A 13,408-nucleotide genomic window follows, 5' to 3' on the forward strand; every position below is an offset into this window, starting at 1 on the left:
CCTCAGTGCCGTATCATCATCTGTTTATCTCCTGCCTTACTTTGGTAAATGCTTTGCCTCAGTCAGCGTGTGCGCTGTGCTCCGGGCTCGGCCCTGGGAGGCCCCAGCGGTGGCCGGGCGAAGGCTGCGCCTCTGGGCACCCGTCGGCCTGTGCCCCGGGAGCCCCCGCCTGGGCTGTACTGGGGGAGGGCGGGGGGCCCTGCATCGTGTCTGATTGGGGGTGGGGGGGCAGGCTGCAATTTGGCAGCTAGTTATTCAGTGGGAACCTTTGTGTTGGAGTCAGAGTAAATTAAAAGGTACCTTAAATGTGCATCTACTTTTGAAAGTTGATAACCTGCAATGCTGTGACTGGGTGGCTACTGAGCAGGACCTGAAGGAGTTAAGTATTGCTCTTAGATAATTTTTCTAATGTACATTAATGTATGCTGCTCAAAACGTTGCACCAGTATTGACTGATCCACCTGCAAAGCAGTTAGCTGGTTAGCTTTCAGGCACAGAAATGAACGTTCAGGGAAGCTTGTTATTTTCATAGATCTATAAAAGAAGTGGGAATATATAATTTGATGAAAATCATGTTCCACTCGCTATACGCCTCCCCGAAGGCTGAGGAAAAGGTGTTGGGGTATGAGTAGCAACTGTCAAAAGTGCTCATCTGCTGTACTGGTTGAGTCTGCAGGAGGTATCTAAATAAAGAAGAATGTAATACTTTAGTTGAAGCAGTCAGCAGTATTGTACCAAGATAAAGCTGTAACAGTTGTTGCTCACTTGCAGTTGGATGCAGGAAGATGCCAATGCTTCACTGAGCTTCCTTGGTTCAGTGAGAGCAAATTCACGCAGCAGTGTTATTTATCGCAGCTATGTTGGTTTTTAAATTTTTTTTTTTTGTTGCTGCTAAGGTATTGTGAATAAATACAGTGTGAGCAAAATGAGTTCAGAAGGACAGTGACCTGAAAGAAAAGGTAGTTAAAGCTTTAGTGTCTGTTAAAATGAAGTAGTTTATTCTTGCAGCTATACAGAGGAAAGGTAAGAATATACAGTAGGTTGCAGTAGAAAGCAGTGTGCAAGCGATGATAAAGTAGAAATAGAGACCTAATGTAATAGGAATTTTCTTTCTGAATGCTGTATTCAAATCCTCTGTTGAATAACAAGGGAAAAGAAAAAACCAGCAACTGTTCATTTATTCATGTTTACATGAAAAGCATTTAGGAGATGGGTATGATTCTCATATGTACGACATGACTTGCCCCAAAGCTGCTCCTGTTAGAGAGGTGTTGCTGGACAATACCTTGGGCCTGTTGCTGGCTGGAACACCTGTCTGTGTTTGAAGGAAGAGGTCTCTAATTAACGAGGTGAAGCTGGAACAGGTGAGCTACCATATAGCTGTCTCTGATGCCAGGAAAATAGGGCTTAATTAGATGGTTCTAAAAATATAATCATCTGTAGCAGTGATTATATGCCAGTGCTTGCAGCTGGGCACTTGAGGCTCTGTGGACTGATGAACATCGATGTCCATGGAGCCAGCCCTGCCAGTGCGCTCTGCTTTATTGTGCTCAAAGTAGCTCTGTGCTGTGGACGGAGATGGAGGACAGTTGATGAAACACACTTCTGTCATTTATTATTTTCAAAGTATTAAAAAGGATGACTGTAAACATAGAATTTAGCTCAGCACAAAACTAGGTCTGGAGAATAACTGGTTTGTGCATGTGGGAGGGGAGGGACGTTTCCAGCCTTTATCTCTTGGGACTCCAGCATGGGCTTTGGGCCAGGAAAGCTGCCTCCCGCTCTGGGGGCGTATGCTTTTCACGTCAAGAGAACAGGAGCACATGTGTCTCTCCTGACAAGTGCTGACCTCAGATATTCCCAACACTGCAATGCAGCTACCTAGTGGGGATAAATATTTTTGTTTTCTAGAAATACTATCCTATGTACTACCACAATTTCCTCTATAGACCTCCCCGCCCCAGAGCACACTTCTGCTTTGTGCGTGGAGGTAGAAGGGGCAGCACGGAAATAAGCCAGGAAACATCATTGAATTTTCTCCCCTCCACATATTCTCTCCTGAGATAAAGATGTATGTGTGCCTTTTCAGTGAGCTTGGTCTAATTTAAAATCTCCAATTCAGGGGCTTCCAAAGCAGTCTTATAAAATCTTATTGTGGGGCACCCCTTCAGAATGTTTTTAAACACAGTTATTTCTCTGAGAGGGAATGTTGTGTGCCCTCCCCCTCATGCTTTCCTTAATCAGAGATTTGTTTTCCTTTTCACCACCTACCTCTGCATAACGATGTTGGGTGGTGAGATTGGCCTGTGCCTGAAATCAATTAGCTCTGATGATGAATCTGACACAGACCTAAAACACTGCTAATTGAGTGCATTGAAAATGCTGATTTTTGTTTAGCAGGGAGCAGAGGATGCCCTCCCCCCCGGCCCTGTGTTTTTTCAAAGCAGAAAAAAAATGTTAGATCTTGTTGATAACGAATAGCAGTTGGTATGTATATTTTTTTTTTTTCCTCTGGATCAATTGCTATATAACTTTATTCAGAGAATTGCTGTGGGTTTTCCCACTGCATCAAGTGGGCAGCCTTTCCACCCTCTTCCAATGCACTCGTGAATGTGCATGCACGAAGAATGCTAATTACTTTAAAATGAGAAGTTGGAAAAGCAGCAGGAGCCTACATGTTCGAGTTCCCTGTGCATGTGCTCTGCTAATAAGCTGATGGAGCAGCTGGGTTTACTCAAACCATGAAAACTCCTAACAAAGTCTGCTTTACTTGTGTTTTATTACACAGTGGCCCAACTGATGAAATATCCAGACATATTAGTTGAGCATTGTGACATTTCGGTATTCATTTTCCCTCAATGACTAAGAGTAACATTACAGTGAACATAAAAATGTGGTTTTATAGCTGCTTTATAATGGTTAGATTGATGCTCATCGAGCTCATCGTAATTTGAGATGTTGAACCAAACTCAGTAGCTGGGAAGTTGTCTGCTTCTGATCACGTTCAGAATACGGGCAATGGTGGATCAATGAGCAATTACAGGGACTTGGAAGAATGTATGGTAAGAAGGAGAAATATTTAATTTTCACTGCATAAACAAATAGGGAGGTAATCTTGTCCTTCTCAGGACATGAATGTTTTGCCATCTAATTTTCAAATGTGAATTTGAAAGGCTATGCTTGTTTATTGTCTCAGTAGGGTGTAGAAAATCACTTATGCAAGTGGATGCGTTTATGTACAGAAGCAGCTATGAGAAATAGAATTGGAGTAGATGGAAAATACATGCCTCCTTTTTTATTTTTTCTGCATAGGTACAAATTTTAAGAATTAATGAAAACCAGCTATCTTTCAAATACGGAACTTTTAAAATATTTTTTTTCTTCTGTAAAGAAACTGAATGGCTATTTGGTTCTTTTTCATCTGTGTAATAACTCGGATTCATTGAAGAAAGGTGCTGCTCGTGCATAGGATTGCTGGGGTTCTTTAGATTTACTTTGAGCAAAAGGCTTTTCTAGTTTTGTCATCTTTACTCTGCATCTGTAGACTTTGTAGATCTAGCTTTGTTTCCTTTGAGGACAATTCGAGGTATGGCATCTCAAAATGTAAAGGAATTTAAGGTTATTTTGGTAACACAACTGTCCCTTCACATAAAGGTAGTGCGTGTGGCTGTCATCAGCGGGGAATTATAAAAGAGGCAGAAGAACCGGAGTGTGTCCAGTGGTTCTGAGGAGGTGGACTCTGTGCTACTCATGTCATATCAGAAAGCATAAATAGGCAAAAAGACTATATCTCCCAGTAGCAAAACTTCTGTGTTGTACAAGATGGACTGCATAGTGCTAAATTGGAGAGACTCTTTAAGTAAGAGGCCTGTGTTTCTGCCTGCATCTCTGCTTTTGAAAGCTTGGAATTGATTTTATGATGCATTCCGGTATTGGGGGGAAAAAAAGTTGGGGGGAAGGAAAAAAAAAACAAAACAACAAAACACTAAACCACTGACATGCTTTGATGTTACAGTCTGTACCTGTACTGTTTCGTAATGTAAAGGGCAAGCAAAGTTATTGAAGACTGTTACTAGGAAAACTCGTTACGTCTCTAACACTTACTGTTCTCTCCAACGCGTCAAAGAAGGTTGAGGGACCAGGGTATGCCATTATTATGTTAACCTTAACCTGTTGGTATTTGTATCATTAAGGTTCCGGAAAGTTTGGTTGTTGGTTTGGGTTTTTTTTGGCAAGCAAGTATCTTTTGCTAATGCCCTGCAGTGTTCTAGTACTCTATTATTGACCAAGAAAGAACAAAATGCTAAATTAAAGAATTAAGTATAAAATCAAATGGTCAGCAAACATGAGCTTGTTCAGAACCGGGGAGGTGTGGATGACAACCTCCCGCTTCTCCCACGCTTGCCCATGGTTTAATCAGCCCTGTTGGGCAGCGCTCCCTTCTTACCTTGTGTGGTGGGACGCGGTTCCCCTGCGATGGCACAGCAGGGCATCGCGGCCTGGCCTCGCTGAGGCTCATCATCACTCTCACAGTGGACGGTGAGAACAGCGAGCCATGCCTTTGGCCCTGAATGTGCCCAAGCAAGAAGTTAGCAGTACTCTGTTCTGCTGCAAAAAAAAGTACCTTCTTAAAGGTAAACTTTCCATGCCCCTTTTTGCAATAGGGATAAAGGACTTTGTACTTAGGCCAAGAGATACATTTGATGGTTTTCTAGGTTGCTTTGGTTGCAGAGTTTTTAGCATAAGCTGAGAGCTGGATCTTTCTGACAGTGCAAATGTGCAATTTGTGAAATTAAATAAAATTCCTGACTTTTTTTTTTTTCCCAGCTCTGTGGAAAGGTTTTTGTAGTTGTGAATTTTGTGAAGTAAGTGTTCACAATGAGAAAAAGCATAATAGATATGTGATTGGGGTTGTTATGTTAAACCTGGAAATATTCCCAGCATCTCAGAGAATCAGCTGAGAATCCTGTTGAATTCAGGATACATTCCCCCCTCCCTGCCCCCGCCCTGCCTTGTTAGAGCACTCTGATTAAAACAAACTTTAACTTCACTGGAGCATTTGCTCTATATTATCAGAAATAGGAAGAAGGTGGAGAAAAACACCTTAAATTAGAACAGAGAATCCAGAGGGAAGGACCATTATTGAAATCTCGGCCCCATGAATTAATAATACTCTACAATAGCTTCAGTGGGACTAAAATTTCACTCCCTATCTGTGTTGATTATGAGCTCCTCGGTTTACTCCTGGGGCTATAAAATGGAAAAGGATCCAATCGTGATTAAAGAGTGGGTGTGATTTGAATGGAAGGTGATTACTAAAATCTCCCTGTAGTCTTCCACCCTGCTTGTGCTGCAAGCTTTTCCTATTTATAATAGCATTGCAGAGCCATCCAAGCAGAAAATGACACCAGAGAGAGAGAGTTTTCTGATTGTTTCTGATTAGGTTCAGCGCTAACCTTGTAAATCTGTCTGTCAGATAGGGCACAGTCAAGTCATCCGTAAACCTGATGCTTCGCAAAAGATTGAAAGGGTGAGGAAACTCCTACGTTTGTGTGTTGCTTGATACTTTTTTTTATCATCCAGAAGGATTTTCACAAAGATAAATCTAGACTCTTGGATGAGAGCTATGGAGCTACAATTTGGCATTATATAAATTACTGTACTTATTTAAAACTACTTTGTGTTCATGGATTTGCGTATATTGTATAACGGTACTTCCTCGTTGGATTTATAAGGCCAACAAAGGTCTGAATCTCTGAGGTCTGTCCCACTTGGAGGTAGCATAGCTTGGATCCGTCTGTGGAAATCAAAGCAGGGCTGTGTTTTAAGCAAATGAGTGAGTGTTACGTTTTCCCCTTTTTTTTTTTTTTAATTGTTATCTTCATATTCCATTGTCAGCATAGTCGAGCAGGGTCTTTTTCATAGGCAAAGATTTTAATTTTTAATGAAGTAATTGCAGATAATGTCTTATAGTAAGGCTATATGTGTTTAAATCCAAAGACGACTGGGGCAGTTACATTTGCATATGCCCTATAAATTGTTATAGGCAATGTAAGAGTTTATGTTAAGAGGAACAGTACTGAAGCAAATCTAATATTCTTCCCCCCTTCTGGTATAAGCCAAAAGCCTAAAAATACCTTTTGGAAGAGTACTCCAGTGACCTTGTGGCAAATCAGATTGACGTCAGTTTAAATTGAGGACAGCTGTTGGATGCAAAAAATTACAACAAAGTGAATTAAACATTCAGCTTCAGTCCAGGAGAGTAAACAGATTTGTTTTCTGATTTATGGTGTGTTAGATATATGCTTTCAGTGTTAGAGAAAAGTGACAGTGTTTTACTTGCTGTGAAATTGGCATCCTGATACTGGAACATGCAGATAATATATTCTCAAATTCAGTTGAGGCAAAAAGGGTTCTTTAGCTTAAGATAAAATTTTGACTGGTTAATAATTGCAAAGGCCTGTTTTGTTGCATATGCCCGGCATACCACTTATCAAATATACCTTTTTATGTATTTATTTATGCTAATTACTACCAAGGCAATGCATAGAAAAAATTATTTATACCATAATCTTTTGTAACTCTGTATGTCCCCATACATTTATTTTTCACAGGTTTTTTTTCTCTATGCTGAACTGTCATCATCATCCATGTTCACCTGGAAATAAACTAGTATTGACTAGACTCTATGCTAACTTATAATAACTTAAGTTTACCAAAAGAATCTCATCTAAAAACCAGGCTCTAAATGCTATTAGAAGTCAGCGTGGGTTTGCAGAAGCTTTATAGAGAATCAGCTTAGGATAGTGCTGTGATCCTTGCAACCGTGGAGCAGCTGTAACCCAGCTAGCTGGCTGGGATATGGACAAGGCTGTACCAAGGTCCTCCTGGACTGGGGAGCTGGGTGCTGCCGAGGACCAGGGATGGCCCCACGCTTTTCCCACGCTTGGCTCACACTGCTGGAGTTGGAATTGTGCTTGTCCCTATGCTGGCTGTGGCACCCAGGTGCTAGGTGCCACAGGAAGAATGAAGCAACTTTCACAAAAACAGTCCATAAAAACAAACTTTTTATTCGAAAATGTTGTTTTAATTTTTTTTTAAGCCATACTGGAAGTTGGGAAGTCATGCTTCCCCTGCCCCGCTGTGTTTGGGAAGCGGTGCCCTTTGCAGATTCCCCTGCCAAAGCAGCGTGCAGGTCCCAGCCCTCGGACAACGTGGTGGTTAGTGCAGGTGCCTAGAAATCATCACAGAGAGTGCTGTGAAAAAGCTATGGACCAGGGGAGCAGACGGTGACATGAGAGGACAGTTCTGCTGCTGCGACACGTTGTCCTTGTGGCTGGAAATGTCTTTTCCTACGGAGACTAGGTCAGTGTTTGGTCACTGCAGAGCACAGAGGAAGCAAGCCTGCGTGTATGTGGAGCACAAGCAGAATGAGCGCTCCACTGCCTGTACGTAGTCTCAGTGCTCATTATTTATACCTGTCAAACAGTCAAAGAGAAGAGGAGAAAGGTCTGTCGAGCAGGATGGTGAGTGCAGCATTGCCAGTAGATACAGTGTATTTTGTTATATCCTGGTGTATATGGAGATTGTAAACGCCTGAAAGAGGGTACCTCAGCTCTGGTTCTCTTGCCCTGCAAGAGGTCATATCTCCTGTAAATTCTTTTGCACGTATCTCTTGTAAATTCAGTTATGGTGGTTTTAATGCTCGCTTTGTACTGAGCTACACGGCTATAAAAAATTCAGGATGAGGACAGAGTTACTGATAAAGTATTTAATCCCTCCTGGAGATGTACACACGCTTTTGTGGTGCTTTTCTTTGTTTATATGCTGCCCTTGCTTCTTAACTAGAAAATACATGGTAGCAATTTCTTAAACAAACAAAACTCAGCTATTTCACATACCAATATAATTTTACTAGTGGCATTTGATTTTTTCCAAGAATTGCATCAATAACTGTTCAGCTCTGCAAAGTATTTATTTTTCATTCCTAATTTATACACACACACATACACACATATATTTATGTAAAACAGTTGTGAACCTTGCAGTTCACAAAATAATTTATTTTCCTTTCCCTCTGTTCTGAAATTTTATTTTTTACAAGAGGATTTATCTCTTTGTGTGGGTCTCAGCATTGCAGCATTTAACTTGGCAAGAGAAAGGGAAGGTCTTGGGCCCCTCGTTCCATCTTACTTCTCCTCCCTCCTCTTTGCTCTTTCCGTGGACAACTCGCTGTCTAACGAGGAGATCTCTGGGGCCCACAGGAGTAGTGTTGTGATTCCTGTGGAGGTGCGTGCTGTCTGTGTGGACTCTCTTCAGAAGTTATAACTGATGTTGCTTGGGAACTGCCCCTTCCAGGAAACCATTTCTGCTCAGACCGCCTCGTAGCTTTCTGTGATTTGGTTCTTGACAGTCAGCACCGGAGACCGAGATGCAGCTGCACTAACTGTTGAGCAATTTCTAAATTCCCTGGTTTGATTTACTCCAGCAGCCATTTGTGGTTTTTAAAAGCTATCACTATAATTGCGAACAAAACCAAACCAGAGCTTTGATGTCTGCGCAGTTGTGTGTAATGTGGGGGAAAAATCCAAACCTGTTTTGTCGCTGGTACTTCAGGTATATACCTAACTGGTCCTTTCTTACAGTATTGATCTTCTGGTATGTACATATCATGTTTTTCTTTGATTGACACCTGTAAACCTGTGTTTTTCTGACTAGTCCCGGGTTCTGTTTGTGTGTCAACACAAATTAATCTAATGGAGCATTACTAATACTTGACAAAATAAATCTATGCACTTAAGCGATTTGTTACTACTTTTAAAGGCATTTGAAAAAAAACCCAGACCATTTCAATGGCTTACATGCTCAGATCTCAATGAGAACCCTTTAAAAGCATGTTGGAGACAAATACGCGTGCATGTTAACACTAGCTAATATAAATATATAACAAATAGTGGAAATTAAGTCTTCTACTGCTTATCTAACAAAGATCATAATCCTTTTCTCAGTCATAAAAGAAATCTTCTATCTGTGAAAATAATTTTTATAATTAAAGGTAAAATTATTGCCTTCTGGAGAGGATTTAAAAGATCATCTCTTCTTGTAGAACTGAACTATATTTCTGTCTGAATTTATGGTAAGTTAATACAAAGAAGATATTGGCAAATTTAGGAACAAGGATATAAGTGCACTTACTTTGCAAGATACAAACTGGTACCTATGTAAATTCTGTTTTAACAGTCAGGCAGATGAATCTTAGTGAGTTCTTGGTGTATAACATTTAAGTGTATATTAGCAACTTATTTCTGGTTTAGGTGTCTTTCAAACTATCATGGAGGAAATCTTTCCAGAAAAAAAAAAAACTACACTGAAGTAAGTTTTAGTAATTTTACCGATTTGTGATGTATTATGTTGAGGAAATGGAACACGTTGTTTGTAGTTAAATTAAGTCTATGTTGTAATTTAAATTTGATATAACAAATCCATATTTTTGGCTTAAATGCATGGTTAGAACTGAATTTATTTGAAGGCGTGTTAGAATGAGTTGTGGGAAGACAGAGTGCATACTACCCCTCTTGAAAATGCTGCTTTTCATCATCATGTGGGTGCTGATACGATTAAAAGTGCAGTTTTACAAACACGTACTTTAAGAACTGTTAAGATAAATCCGTTGTCAATCGTCTGATGTGTTCCAGGCAGCTGCTAGTCCCACAAATGATGTGGCCTCATCCATTGTAAATTACTGCTTAAAGCAAATGCATGTCTTGGCATTGCAGTGAACTGAGAATAATCTTCCAGATCAGAGACAGTGGTGAGCATGAAATTTCAGAACATGTATGTTTTTCTAAAGCTTTGTTATTATCTGAGATATGCTTCAAAGATACAGGTAATTTTGTCACCTGTAGTTTACCACTTCCACTAAATTTCTGCAGCTCCCAAGTTTTTTGTGTCCAGTCCCTATATGTAAGGCTCCCTCGTTCCTTCCTTCTCTTGTGCAGAGTTTCTTCATCTTATGGGCGGTGGTGATGCTTTCACTTCTCTTCATAGAATCATAGAAAGGTTTGGGTTGTAAGGAACCTTTAAAAGGTCATCTAGTTCAACAACCATCTTTGACTAGATCAGGTTTTCTTGCTCTCAAACAGTAGCATGATTAGTAAAAGTAAAACCTGGGAAAGGACAGTCCTGTTTGCTCTAATCTGTCCTTGTGTCATCCATGCTCACAGCACATGTCAAGGAACAACAAAATGTTCCTCATTTCGTTTCTATATTTCATGTGCATGTTGCCAGCCAGTGTGCACGTGCAAGTACAACTTTACAGGTGCAATTTTTTCCATTTTTCTTTAAAAATTTTTGCATTATATTAAGCATTTTTTTCCTTAAACAAAATGCAGCCGTACTGAAATTGTAATGCATTAAAAAAATAATAAATTGTTGGGTACTCTTGAAATGAAGAGCATGGAAGACAATGAATTATGATTGATGATCAGAGCTGGAAAGGGAGAACGTGGGCAGGTGGTAGTATTAACGCTGACAATCCATATGTTTTTTAGCTTACTTAGTGATGTAGCTGTCCCAGCGTTCAAATGAAATGTAATATGCTCCTCTGAAGTGGTATTTCTCTTGGGTTTAGCAGAAGATAAAAGTGCAAGCTTGTTTTCAATGATGTTTCCAGCACAGTAATTTCAAAACCATAAAAAAATTTAAAGCATTTCATCATCTAAAATTTCCAGGAAATAAATGATCTATCACAAATGAGACAATTTATCTGCTAAGAGTTCACTCTTCTTACAGTCTAGACATCCTAAAATGTAATGATTGGGGGCACCATGATTTATTCTCCAAGGTAAAATGCGCTGTTTCCCAGTGGAAACTTTGTGCCAGCTGTAGCCAAGGATCCTGCAAAGCTTCTGCTTTGTTCTGTTTGAAAGCACCTAAACCTGGGGCTGATGTGAGTCTTCAGGATGTAGGATCTCAAAGGGTTGGTGTACGTCTTGTTTGTGCTCTTTAGCAGCCGTGGTATGAGGGCAGTCCTTTCTCTTAGAGATGGGAAGGACCTGCCAGCCACATCAGTCAGAAAGGACCTTCCTTGCTAATCTCTGCTTTCCTAATAATGCAGCCAGGGAGATTAATAACCATTCTTGCCCTGCAGATTTTGTTTGGTTATCTAATTGTGCTCTTTTGTGGCACTCAGTGGGTGAGACATTTTTCTACTTGTCTACTTAGACTTATTATTGGATGCATTGTTCCTGTTTGTAATTTATAGAGTTGCCATTTCTTGGGCATGAAGGTTTTTCTTAGATGATATCCCTGGGGTTCAAGACAAGAAGCAACATCTTAATAGAGTAGAGGTCTACATATTTCATAGGCTAATACCTCTTCAGATGAACCTGGGGGCTATCTTCCACACAACTCATGTTTTAGCAAATCACTTTGCCTTAAACAAGGACAACAGTAGTGTCCTGGTTCCGGTGGGGATAGGGTTAATTCTTCCCAGGCTCCGGCAGGGACACAGGTATTCCATCCCCTGTGAGCCCTGCCCAGGCTGCCCTGCTGGGGCAGGGGGCAGGAAGTCGCTGCTTGGAGCGGGCTGGGGCATCCCAGGTCCGTTTGGTGAGCGGCGGTTCCGTAACCGTGTTTGTATATCCCCCTATCCATGTTATTGTTGTTGTTTTCTTGTTCCCTTTGCTGTTCTGTTAAACTGCCTTTGTCTCAACCCACGAGTTTTGCCTTTTTCTTCTGATTCTTCCCCGAGTTGGGGGAAGCTCGAGGGAGCGGCATGTGGTTGGTTGTTGCCGTCTGAGGCCAAACCACAACAAGTAGTAATCCCGCACTTGCTACCTCAATTCCACTCTTAACTAGTGTTTTTTGGGGGGGAGAGTAAGGGTAATCAGTTTATGTTTACTTAGTCTGATCATTCTTCTAAGCATATGGGTGGATGTATCGTCTATGTGCTATTCCTGACATTCACCTGTCTCTGGGGTGCAAATGTACAGCAATATCTGTTATATTAGGCACTTCTTTGTCTTGTGTGAATTGACCTTGTTTCTGTATTGATAAAACAAATAGTCAATAACTATTTTGTCAAATACTCGCTTGCAAGGCTCAGTTTATTTTCCTATAGATACTACATGTTCAAAACACCTTTTAAAGGAATCTGTGAACCATCGTGTAATTTATTGCACCTAATTAACATGAGCCAATACTTTTACAAGTAATTAAATCAGTTTAAAAATGTTGCACAACTCACCCATCTGTTTGAAGTAACGCTAAATTGCGGTATAATACAAATTAGAACATATACTTCCATCACCTAAGTATATGCCAGCACTTGCATTGTATGCATGTATGTTCCTCTATTAAAAAATGTAATTTTAATTACATGCTGTATATATTCTTTATTCTAGCCCATTAGTTTTATCCCCATGTGTAGAAATGCTGAATCCAAGTAACAAGGCAGTAAATAATACTGGCTTTTAATGACCAATTAAAGCAGCCTATTATCAACCTTGGCATCAGCTGAGTTTCTAACTCAAAGTACAGATATGCTGTAATTGGTTAGTATAAAATGGTGCTCGGCAAGGACTGAGAGAGCCTTGTCAGAGGCTTCATTTTACTGCTCCCCAGAGGCAGCAATACAACCAAAACTTGATAAAACTGGAAGCTAAATAAGTCATTCCAAAGTGATGGCAAACATAATACAAAGCCTCAGCACACCTTGATAATTTTATCCTGAATGTTCTGGACCTTTTTTGTGGCCCAAGGGGAAACGGTGTTCTATATAAAGAAAGTTCATTAACTAGGTACTTTTATAAATAGCTCGGGTATGTTGACACCTGCCATGTTGATGGCTACTCTAGCCCTGTAGACTTGCTGTCTGTTCCAGATGCTAGTAAAAGTTAATTTTCTGCTTTAAATGTGATAATATAAGACAAGCTGTCTTGTCTGGTGAAACTAATCCAATAACTTAGTCATTGATACCTCAAAAATGGGGACAGAGAAAAGTACTGCTGTGCTCAGACTTGATGCAAATGCATTTGTAATAGATTCAGTGCTGGATGACTGAATGTAAGAAAGATATGAAGAAAGCAGAGGCAACATAGGGAGCAGAAGCAGATAAAAAGATTAAAACATAGAAATTATGGAATAAGGTATACTTGATTAAATGGAAGTTGAAATGTGAAAAAATGCTGTTTTGAATTCTGATGAACTATTCAAGGTTATGTGAGGAAAGGTAAAAGGAATAAGGGGGGGGGGGGGGAAACACATAAAGAAAGTGTGTGAAAACCAGATCTGTTAGGCTGTGCAATGATCTCTGGAGGCAGAGGTGCAAGACGAAAGATGATGGACCTGTTGTTTCCATATACCTAAAACTAGACCAGGCAATACTAAAGAGAAGGTTCTTGAAGAA

General features: G+C 40.3%; 1 long non-coding RNA gene across 1 annotated transcript in view; it reads left to right on the forward strand.

Annotated features, from left to right (window-relative positions):
• LOC141746152 (uncharacterized) overlaps positions 1–13,408 on the forward strand; it is a 136,046-nt gene that overhangs the window by 227 nt on the left and 122,411 nt on the right. The window lies entirely within an intron of this gene.

The sequence above is a fragment of the Larus michahellis genome, chromosome 7 (genome assembly GCF_964199755.1).
Source record: "Larus michahellis chromosome 7, bLarMic1.1, whole genome shotgun sequence".
Lineage (NCBI taxonomy): Eukaryota > Metazoa > Chordata > Aves > Charadriiformes > Laridae > Larus > Larus michahellis.